This window comes from Balaenoptera ricei, chromosome X (assembly GCF_028023285.1).
Source record: "Balaenoptera ricei isolate mBalRic1 chromosome X, mBalRic1.hap2, whole genome shotgun sequence".
Lineage (NCBI taxonomy): Eukaryota > Metazoa > Chordata > Mammalia > Artiodactyla > Balaenopteridae > Balaenoptera > Balaenoptera ricei.
The window spans coordinates 47580566-47592700 of NC_082660.1; positions in this window are offsets into that span (position 1 = coordinate 47580566).

Sequence of the window (12135 nt, forward strand, 5' to 3'; positions counted from 1 at the left end):
CCGTAGCCATACGTCTTTAAAGAAATTTATTTCATAGTTTAAAACTTTCCTACAAAGAAAACCCCATGCCCTGATGGCTTCACTGGTGAATTTGACCAAACAGTTAAAGAAGAAATAATAGCAGTTGTACACAAACTCTTCCAGGGGATAGAAGAGGAATGTATTAATTTTCTTTTTTTTTTTTAATCAGTCATCAATTTTAATTTTCTATTGCTGCATAATAAATAACTACAAACTTAGTGGCTTAAATCAATATCCATTTATAATCTCAGTTTCTGTAGGTCAGAAGTCCGGTATAACACAACACTGTCCAATATAAAATAAAAATTAAAAAAAAAAGTCCAGTATAACATGACTCTGCTCAGTATAACAAGGCTGAAATCAAAGTGTTGGCCAAGCCAAGATCTTGTCTGGAGGCTCTGGTGAAAAATATGCTCCCAAGCTCATTCTTGTTGTTGGCAAAATCCAGTTCCTTGCAGTTGTAGGACCGAGGATCTCACTTCCTTGCTGGCCACCAGCTGGGGCTGTTTTTATCTCCTAGAGGCTGCCCACACTCTTTGCCATGTGGCCCCCCTCTGTCTTTGGGCCATCAACAGTGCGTCAAATACTTTTTGTCCTTCTGATTTTGGACCTTTATTACATCTGCAAAATCCCTTCACAGCAGTAACTAGATTCATGTTTAATTAAATAACTGGGAGAAAGTATGTGTACACCAGGGGCTGGAAATCTTAGGGGCTGTCTTAGAATTCTGCCTACCACAAGGAAGGCATACTTCCCAACATATTCTATGAGTTCTGTATCACCCTGATCTTATATCAAAACCAGACAAAGAAATCCCAGCAAGTTATTTTATGGATATCAACAAATTGACTCTAAAATGTGTAATGGAGAGGCAAAAGATCTAGAATAGCCAAGTCAATATTGAAGGTGAAAAACAGAGTTGGAGGACTGATGCTACCCGATTTCAAGACTTACTATAAAGCTACAGTAATTAAGACAGTGTGGTATTGGCAAAAGAATAGACAAATAGATCAATAGAACAGAAGAGAGAGACCAGAAATAGACCCACATAAATGTAGTCAACTGATCTTTGACAAAGGAGCAAAGATAGTCTTTTCAACAGGCTGTTGACACCTGTCAGGATGGCAATTATCAAAAACAACAGCAACAGCAATGACAAAGGACAACAAGTGTTGGTGAGAATAGGGAGGAATTAGAACCCTTGCACACTGTTGGTGGAAATGCAAAATGGTGCAACTACTATGGAAAAATGGTATGGCAGGTTCTCAAAAATTAAAAATAGAACTATCATAGGATCCAAGAATCCCACTTCTGGTTATTTATCTGAAAGAATTGAAATCAGCATCTCAAAGAGATATGAGCACTCCTATGTTCATTGCAGCACTATTCATAATAGCCAAGATGTGTGAACAACCTAAATGTCCACTGACAGGTGAATGGATAAAGAAAACATGGTATATACATACAATGGAGGGACTTCCCTGGCGGTCCAGTGGGTAAGACTCCGAGCTCCCAATGCAGGGGGCCTGGGATTGATCCCTGGTCGGGGAACGAGATCCTGCATGCATGCCGCAACTAAGAGTTCACATGCCTCAACCAAGACCCCACATGCCGCAGTGAAGATCCTGGCGTGCCGCAACTAAGGCCTGGCACAGCCTAAATAAATAAATAAATATAAATATTTTACATACAATGGAATACTATTGAGCCTTTAAAAAGAAGAAAACTGCAATATGCAACGACATGGATGAACTCTGAGGACATTATGCTAAGTGAAATAAGCCAGTCACAGTAAGACAAATACTGCATGAATCTACTCATATGAGGTATCTTAAGTAGTCAAATTCATAGAATCAAGGAATGGAATGGTGGTTGTCAAGGGGTGGGGTGAGGGGGCAATGGAGAGTTACTAATCAATGGGTGTAAAGTTTCAGTCAAACAAGATGAATAATCTTTAGAGAGCTACTGTGCAACATTGTACCTATATAGTCAGCAATAATAATTTGTACACTTAAAAATTTGTTAATGGGGTAGATCTCATGTTAAAGAGTTCTTATCACAATAAAATAAATTGTGCTGAAACAACTGGACATTCACATGCCAAAGGAGTAATCTAGACACAGAACTTACACCGTTCACAAAAATTAACTCAGACCCAAATGTAAAATGCAAAACTATAGAACTCCTAGAAGATACCATAGGAGAAAAATCTAGACGACTTTGGGTTTGGCAATGACTTTTTAGATACAACACCAAATGCATGATCCATGTAAGAAAGAATTGACAAGGTGGACTTCATTAAAATTAAAAACTTCTGCTCTGTGAAAGACACTGTCAGGAGAATGAAAAAACCAGTCACAAACTGGGAGAAAATATTTGAAAAAGAGATATCTGGTAAAGGACTATTATCCTAAATACACAAAGAATTCTTAAAACTCAACAGTAAGAAAATGAACAACCCAATTAAAAAATGAGCTAAAAACCTTAACAGACACCTCACCAAAGAAGACATACAAGTGGCAAATAAGCATATGAAAAGATGATCCACATCCTATGTCATTAGGGAAATGCAAATGAAAACAGTAATGAGATGCCACTACCACCTATCAGAATGGCCCAAATCCAGAATGCCGACAACACCAAATGCTGGCTAAGATGCAGAGCAACAGGAACTCTCATTCATTGCTGGTGGGAATGGAAAATGGTACAACAACTTTGGAAGACAGTTTGGTAGTTTCTTACAAAGCTAAAGGTACTCTTACCACATCATCGGGCAATCACACTCCTTGGTATTTACCCAAAGGGATTGAAAACTTATGTCCATACAAAAAACTGCACGTGGAAATTACCAAAACTTGGAAGCAACCAAGATGTCCTTCAGTGGGTGAATGGATTTATAAACTGTGGTACATCCAGACAATGAAATACTATTCAGTGCTAAATAGAAATGAGCTATCAAGCCATGAAAAGATATGGAGGAACTTTAAATGCGTATTACTAAGTTAAAGAAGCTGATCTGAAAAGGTATGATTCCAACTATATGACATTCTGGAAAAGGCAAAACTATGGAGACAATAAAAAGATCAGTGGTTGCCAGGGGCTAGGGGGAAGGAGTGAGGGATAAAGAGGCAGAGCACAGAGGATTTTTAGAGAAGTGAAAATACTTTGTATGATACTGTAATGGATACATGTCATTACATATTTGTCCAAACCCACAGAGTGTACAGCACGAAGAGTGAACTCTAATGTAAGCTATGGACTTTGAGTGATTATGATGTGGTAATGTAGGTTCATCAGTGGTAACAAACGTACCCCTCTGGTGCAGGATGTTGTTAATGGGGGAGGCTATGCATGTGTGGGGGCAGGGGGTATATGGGAAATCTCTGTACCTTCCTCTCAATTTTGCTATGAATCTAAAACTGCTCTAAAAATAAAGTCTATTAAAAAATCAAAGAAAACTACAGATCAATATCCCTCATAAACATAGATACACAAATGAATGGATAAAAAAAGATGTGGTATATATATATATATTTACAATGGAGTACTACTCAGCCTTAAAAAAGAATGAAATCTTGCCATTTGTGACAACATGGATGAGAGTATTATGCTAAGTGAAATAAGTCAGACAGAGAAAGACATATACTGTATGATTTCACTCATATGTGGAATATTTTAAAAAAACAAAATAAATGAACAAAGAAAACAAGAACAAACTCATAGATACAGAGAACAGATTGGTGGTTACCAGAGGGGAACAGGTGTGGGGAGAGGGAGAAATGGGTAATGGGGGTCAATTGTATGGTGATGGATAGAACCTAGACTTTTGGTGGTGAGCATGCTCTAGGGTATACAAAAGTCAAATTGTAATGTTGTACACATGAAAATTATATACTGTTATAAACCAATGTTACTTCAAAAAAAAAGAGAGGAGTAGACAGTTGTGGGGATCCTTTCACAATGTATATAGATATAAAATCATCATATTGTACACTTTAAATACATTACAATTTTATTTGTCAATTATACCTCAATAAAGCTGAAAAAAACCCCACAGATACATGAGTTTTTAACAAAATTCGAGCAAATCAAATCCAACACAATATATGAAAAAGATAATACATAATGACCAAGTGGGTTTTAATCCCAGGAATACAAGGTTGGCTTAGCACTTGAAAACCAATCAATGTAATTCACCATATTAATGAACTAATAAAGAAAAACCATAAGATCATCTTGATTGATGCCAGTAAAGCATTTGACAAAACCCAACATCCATTTCTGATAAAATAAAATAAAAAAGAAGCAATAAACAATCTCTTAGAAATTTAGGAATTTGGGGGCTTCTTTAATCTGATAAAGGGCACCTACATAAAAACTACAGCTAATTTCATTCATTTTTTTTTTTTTTGGCCACGCCGCGTGGATTGCAGGATCTTAGTTCCCTGACCGGGGATTAAACTTGGGGCCACGGCAGTGAAAGCGCCGAGTCCTAACCACTGGACCACCAGGGAACTCCCTCATTCTTTTTTTTTAATTGAAATATAGTTGATTTACAATGTTGTGTTAATTTCTGCTGTACAGCAAAGTGATTCAGTTTATATATATATATATATATATATATATATATATATATATATATATATTCTTTTTTAAATATTCTTTTCCATCATGGTTTATCACAGAATATTGAATATAGTTCTCTAGGCTATACAGTAGGACCTTGTTTATCCATCCATTCTATATATAATAGTTTGCATCTGCTAATCCCAAACTCCCAATCCATCCCCCCACCTTGGCAACCACAAGTCTGTTCTCTATGTCTGTAAGCCTGTTTCTGTTTCATAGATAAGTTCATTTGTGTCATATTTTAGATTCCACATGTAAGTAATATCATATGGATGGGATGCCTTAATCCTTCCTTCCTTCCTCTTCCTCCCTCCCTCCCTTCTTTCCTTCCTTCCCTTCTTCCCTCCTTCCCTTCCTGATGCCCGCTTACCTGGGGCTGCGGCTCTGGCCGAGTCCACGGGGCCAGGCCCTCAGGCTGCTCTCCCACTAGATGGTAGGCTGTTTAATTTTAATTTTAATTTTATACTGTATTGGAGTATAGCTGATTAATAGTGTTGTGTTAGTTTCAGGTGTACAGCAAAGTGATTCAGTTATACATATACATGCATCTATTTTTTTTCAAATTCTTTTCCCATTTAGGTTATTACAGAATATTGAGCAGAGTTCCTTGTGTTATACAGTAGGTCCTTGTAGGTTAGGCTGCGGGATCTTAGTTCCCTGGCCAGGGATCAAACCTGGGCCCCTGCAGTGAGAGCACCAAGTCCTAACCACTGGACTGCCAGGGAATTCCCTAGGCTGTTTATTTTTTTTTAAGATTTATTTATTATTTATTTTAATTTATTTATTTTTGGCTGCATCAGGTCTTAGTTGGGGCATGTGGGATTTTCTTTGAGGCGTGCGGGATCTTTCATTGGGGCACAAGGGCTCTTCATTGTGGAGTGCAGCCTTCTCTCTAGTTGTGGCATGCAGGTTTTCTCTCTCTAGTTGTGGCGTGCAGGCTCCAGGGTGCGTGGGCTCTGTAGTTTGCGGCACGCAGCCTCTAGTTGAGGCGCGCGAGCTCAGTAGTTGTGGCCTGCGGGCTTAGTTGCCCGTGGCATGTGGGATCTTAGTTCCCCGATCAGGGATTGAACCCGCATCCCTTGCATTGCAAGGTGGATTCTTTACCACTGGACCACCAGGGAAGTCCCGAGGCTGTTTATTTATTTATTTTTATTTATTTATATATTTTTTTAACATCTTTATTGGAGTATAATTGCTTTACAATGGTGTGTTAGTTTCTGCTTTATAACAAAGTGAGTCAGTTACACATATACATATGTCCCCATATCTCTTCCCTCTTGCATCTCCCTCCCTCCCACCTTCCCTATCCCACCCCTCTAGGTGGTCACAAAGCACAGAGCTGATCTCCCTGTGCTATTCGGCTGGTTCCCACTAGCTATCTATTTTACATTTGGTAGTGTATATAAATCCATGCCACTCTCTCACTTCGTCCCACCTTACCCTTCCCCCTCCCCGTATCCTCAAGTCCATTCTCTACATCTGCATCTTTGTTCCTGTCCTGCCCCTAGGTTAGTCAGAACCATTTTTTTTTAAGATTCCATATATATGTGTGAGCGTACGGCATTTGTTTTTCTCTTTCTGACTTACTTCACTCTGTATGACAGTCTCTAGGTCCATCCACCTCACTACAAATAACTCAATTTCGTTCCTTTTTATGGCTGAGTAATATTCCATTGTATATATGTGTCACATCTTCTTTATCCATTCATCTGTCGATGGACACTTAGGTTGCTTCCACGTCCTGACTATTGTAAATAGAGCTGCAATGAACATTGTGGTACATGACTCTTTTTGAATTATGGTTTTCTCAGGGTATATGCCCAGTAGTGGGATTGCTGGGTGGTATGGTAGTTCTATTTTTAGTTTTTTCAGGAACCTCCATGCTGTTCTCCATAGTGGCTGTATCAGTTTACATTCCCACCAACAGTGCAAGAGGGTTCCCTTTTCTCCACACCCTCTCCAGCATTTATTTATTTATTTATTTAAATAAATTTATTTATTTTATTTATTTTTGGCTGCGTTGGGTCTTCATTGCTGCGCACGGGCTTTCTCTAGTTGTGGCGAGTGGGGGCTACTCTTCGTTGCGGTGTGTAGACTTCTCATTGCGGTGGCTTCTCTTGTTGCAGAGCACAGGCTCTAGGTGCGCGGGCTTCAGTAGTTGTGGCACACGGGCTCAGTAGTTGTGGCTCGTGGGCTCTAGAGCACAGGCTCAGTAATTGTGGTGCACGGGCTTAGTTGCTCCGCGGCATGTGGGATCTTCCCAGACCAGGGCTCGAACCTGTGTTCCCTGCATCGGCAGGTAGATTCTTAACCACTGCACCGCCAGGGAAGCCCTCTAGCATTTATTGTTTGTAGATTTTTTGATGATGACCATTCTGACCAGTGTGAGGTGATACCTCATTGTAGTTTTGATTTGCATTTCTCTAATGATTAATGATGTTGAGCATTCTTTCATGTGTCTGTTGGCCATCTGTATATCTTCTTTGGAGAAATGGCTATTTAGGTCTTCTGCCCATTTTTGGATTGGGTTGTTTGTTTTTTTGTTATTGAGCTGCATGAGCTGCTTGTAAATCTTGGAGATGAATCCTTTGTCAGTTGCTTCATTTGCAAATATTTTCTCCCATTCTGAGGGTTGTCTTTTCGTCTTGTTTATGTTTTCCTTTGCTGTGCAAAAGCTTTTAAGTTTCATTAGGTCCCATTTGTTTATTTTTGTTTTTATTTCCATTTCTCTAGGAGGTGTCTCAAAAAGGATCTTGCTGTGATTTATGACATAGAGTGTTCTGCCTATGTTTTCCTCTAAGAGTTTTATAGTATCTGGTCTTACATTTAGGTCTCGAATCCGTTTTGAGTTTATTTTTGTGTATGGTGTTAGGGAGTGTTCTAATTTCATTCTGTTCCATGTAGCTGTCCAGTTTTCCCAGCACCACTTATTGAAGAGGCTGTCTTTTCTCCATTGGATATTCTTGACGAGGCTGTTTATTTTTAATTGTGGAAATACATGCTCACCATGAAAAACAGACAGCAAAAATGCTGCTACTGTCGCCGCCAGCGCCGCCACCATCACCACAATGATAATAATACAGATAGGGAATTCCCCCAGTGGTTAGGACCCTGAGCTCTCACTGCTGAGGGCCCAGGTTCAATCCCTGGTCAGGAACTAAGATACATTACAAAATGACCACCATGTTAAGTCTAGTTACCATCTGTCACTATACAAAGGTATTACAGTATTACTGACTATATTCCCTATGCTGTATGTTACTTTCCTGTGACTTACTTATTTTTCTAAGTTGAAGTTTGTATCTCTTAATCCCCTTCACCTATTTCGCCCAACCCCCCCACCCCCCTTCCCTCTGGCAACCACCAGTTTGCTCTCTGTAAGTCTGTTTCTGTTTTTTTTTTTTTTTCCTATTTTTTGACCACGCTGTGAGGCATGCAGGATCTTAGTTCCCCGACCAGGGACCGAACCTGTGCCCCCTGCAGTGGAAGCATGGTGTCTTAACCACTGGACCACCAGAGAAGTCCCTGTTTCTGTTTTGTTTTGCTTGTCTGTTTTGTTTTTGAGATTCTACATGTAAGTGAAATCACAGGATATTTGCCTTTCTCTCTGATTTATTTCACTTAGCATAATACCCTCTAGGTCCATCCATGTTGCTGCAAATGGCGTTATTTCGTTCTTTTTTATGGCTGAGTAATATTCCATTGTATATATGTACCACATCTTCTTTATCCATTCATCTGTCGATGGGCATTTAGGTTTCTTCCTTGTCCTGGCTATTGTAAATAGTGCTGCAATGAACACTGGGGTGCATGTATCCTTTTGAATTATGGTTTTCTCTGGGTACATGCCCAGTAGTGGGATTGCTGGGTTATATGGTAGTTCTATTTTTAGTTTTTTAAGGAACCTCCATACTGTTCTCTATAGTGGCTGTATCAATTTACATTCCCACCAACAGTGCTAGACGTTTCCCTCTTCTCCACACCCTCTCCAGCATTTATTGTTTGTAGATTTAAACAAAATTTTTTTGTTTATTTATTTTTGGCTGCATCAGGTCTTAGTTGCGGCACGCAGGATCTTCGTTGAGGCATGTGGGATCTTTCGTTGCGGCGCGTGGGTTTCTCTCTAGTTGCGGCGTACAGGTTTTCTCTTCTCTAGTTGTGGCGTGCAGGCTCCAGAGCACATGGGCTCTGTAGTTTGTGGCCCGCAGGCTCTCTAGTTGAGGCTCACGAGCTCAGTAGTTGTGGTGGGTGGGCTTAGTAGCCGTGAGGCACGTGGGATCTTAGTTCCCTGACCAGGGATTGAAACTGCATCCCCTGCATTGCAAGGTAGATTCTTTACCACTGGACCACCAGGGAAGTCCCTGTTTGTAGGTTTTTTTATTATTTATTTATTAATTTTAATAAATTTATTTATTTATTTTTGGCTGTGTTGGGTCTTCGTTGCTGCGTGCAGGTTTTCTCTAATTGCGGTGAGTGGGGGCTACTCTTTGTTGTGGTGTGCAGGCTTCTCATTATGGTGGCTTCTCTTGTTGCGGAGCATGGGCTTTAGGCACGCGGGCTTCAGTAGTTGCGGCACATGGGCTCAGTAGCTGTGGCTCGCGGGCTCTAGATCGCAGGCTCAGTAGTTGTGGCGCACAGGCTTCATTGCTCCACGGCATGTGGGATCTTCCCAGAGCAGGGATCGAACCCGTGTCCCCTGCATTGGCCGGCAGATTCTTAACCAGTGAGCCACCAAGGGAAGTTCCTGTAGATTTTTTAATGATGGCCATCTGACCGGTGTTAGGTGATACCTCACTGTAGTTTTTTTTTTTTAAATTATTTATTTATTTATTTTTGGCTGCATTGGGTCTTTGTTGCTGCACGCGGGCTTTCTCTAGTTGCGGCATGCAGGGGCTACTCTTCATTTTGGTGTGCGGGCTTCTCATTGCAGTGGCTTCTCTTGTTACGGAGCACGGGCTCTAGGTGAGCAGGCTCAGTAGTTGTGGCGCATGGGCTTAGTTGCTCCGTGGCATGTGGGATCTTCCCGGACTGGGGCTCGAACCCATGTCCCCTGCCTTGGCAGGCAGATTCTTAACCTCTGTGCCACCAGGGAAGTCCCCTCACTGTAGTTTTGATTTGCATTTCTGTAATAGTGATGTTGAGCATCTTTTCATGTGTTTGTTGACCATCTGTCATTTGTGTTTCTTCTTTTCTGAATTGCCTTTTCATGTCCTTGGATGTTTTTCTGTTGCGGAGTTTGTCTCTCAGTGATTTGTAAATAAAAAAATATATATACAGCAAGGATTAACCCATTGCCTGTTAGAGATGTATTGTTTCCTAGATTGCCGTTGCTTTTTAATTCTTCTCGTGGTGTTGCCAATGTTTTAGTAGTCAAATATATCAGTCTTTTCCATTATAATGTCTTTTGTAGTTTTTAGTGTTAGATTTTCCATATCCCAGATCACTTATTTGCCCCCAAAAATAAGTTCACGTTTTTCACACTTGAATCTTCCATTTGGAATTTATTTAGTGTGAATTGCAGAGCAAACTTTCTATTTCTCCCCCTTCCAATACTTAGGCAAGTTTCCCAAACTTAACATTGACAAAGCTATTCCTTCCCCAACTGGCTCTTGGTGCTTCATTTTCTCTTTACAGTAGACCATAGCACACTGAATAGTCACGGCTTGAAGCCATTCTCTGTCAGGTCTGCTCATTTCAGCTGCCACCTTGCTTAGCATGTCTGTTTTCCAAAGTCTCAAGGCCAGCTATACTTGCAAATGAAGACAGTAAGCCTGTTCATTTGCCTCTTTTTATGCTTCTCACAAGAGTTTTGCAGCATCCTTCTTCACATGGATCCCAAACACTGCTTCTTAAGATTATTCCTAGGTATTTTATGTTACTGTTGTGAAGGGAATCTATTTCCTGTTGTTTTCTAACTGGTCATTGCTTGTATTTGAGAAAATGTTTAATCCTGCTACCCCTGCCTATCGAGTCTTTGTGTATCCATTGCTCCCTGAACTTTCCTAACACCTAACCCCTTCCCTTCAGTGAGTTTTTGGAAAGCAGTGACTTCTCAGTGTTGTCAGTACATGGTAAGCGCTCAGTAAAAATGTTTATGTTGGGTAATAATTGTTTCTCCAGCCAAGACATACTATGCTTCATAAGTATAGAGCCATACATCCCAGTTTATCTGGGTTTGTTTGCACTTGTGGCCCAGCATAATTTTTTTTTTTTTTGGTGGCTGTGCCATGTGGCATGTAGGAATCTTAGTTCCCTGACCAGGGACTGAACCCGCGCCCCCTGCAATGGAAGCATGGAGTGCTAACCACTGGACCACCAGGGAAGTCCCACAGCATAATTAATAACACCCTTTTTATTTTAAAATTTGCCCAACCTTGGATGATAAGTTATATGGTCACCCTAATTATAAGAAAAGGGGACTATTTTAATAAGGAGATAACCAGTAGTAATTGTAACACACATACGTCAGTGGAGGGAATTATTAGGGGGCAAAAAGAGACATGTTTAATCATATCATGAAAGCAGCTATTAATTAGCCTTCACGTAAATTTAGGCCTCTTATTGACTTCCTTGATACCTGCCTCAAATGCATTTGGAACTATTAAATTGTCCATCTCAAAAAACTTATTTTGAAATATCTCAGGTGTAGAAAAGTTATAAAGTATTATAGTATTATAAGAAATACTTATGTACCCTGCACCACCCAGCTTAAGAAATAAAACATTTAATTTAAGCCCTCTGGGTAATGTACCTCTTCCCAACTGCATCCCCTTTTGTCCCCCATAGCTTATCCTGAACATCGTGCAGTACTGTCATACTTATGCATGGGCTTCCATACTCTTCATACATGTGGATGTGGTTTTTCATGTTCTTGGTATACACATATGTAGTACTGTTTTGCAATTTTTAAACAGGCAGGTCTCATACATTTTTGCTTATCTTTGAGATTGTGTATGTTGATATATGCAATGGATATTTTTACTATTGTATAGGATTTCTTTATATTAATTTATCAGATTATTTATACTTGTTGGACAATAAACGTTTACACGAATGTTTTGTTCATTATAACCAGGCCTCTTGCTGGACTCACTTAAGCTCTAATAACTTTTGATTCTCTTGGTTTAGCAAAATAGTTTCTCTTCAACAGCTATACCTTGTTTCCTGCTTTATGGAAATGGCTAGAACTTGCAGAACAGTGTTAATGGTGATAACTGACCACTTTATGCTTGCAGTGTGATGTTGACTCTTGGTCTGATGCTACCTTATCAAGGTAGTATCTTTACAAGTTACCAGGAATAGTTACTGTTGGCAAATGCCTTGCATCTACTGTCAAAAGGTTTTTCTCTTTTGACATTGAGGTGATGAATATCCCAAAGGCAAATCATACTCAGTCACATTAGGTTTTTGTGGTATGCCATTGAATTAGATTCATTTATTTCCTTCAGGATTATTCCATCTGTACTCCGAACTCCCACACCCGAC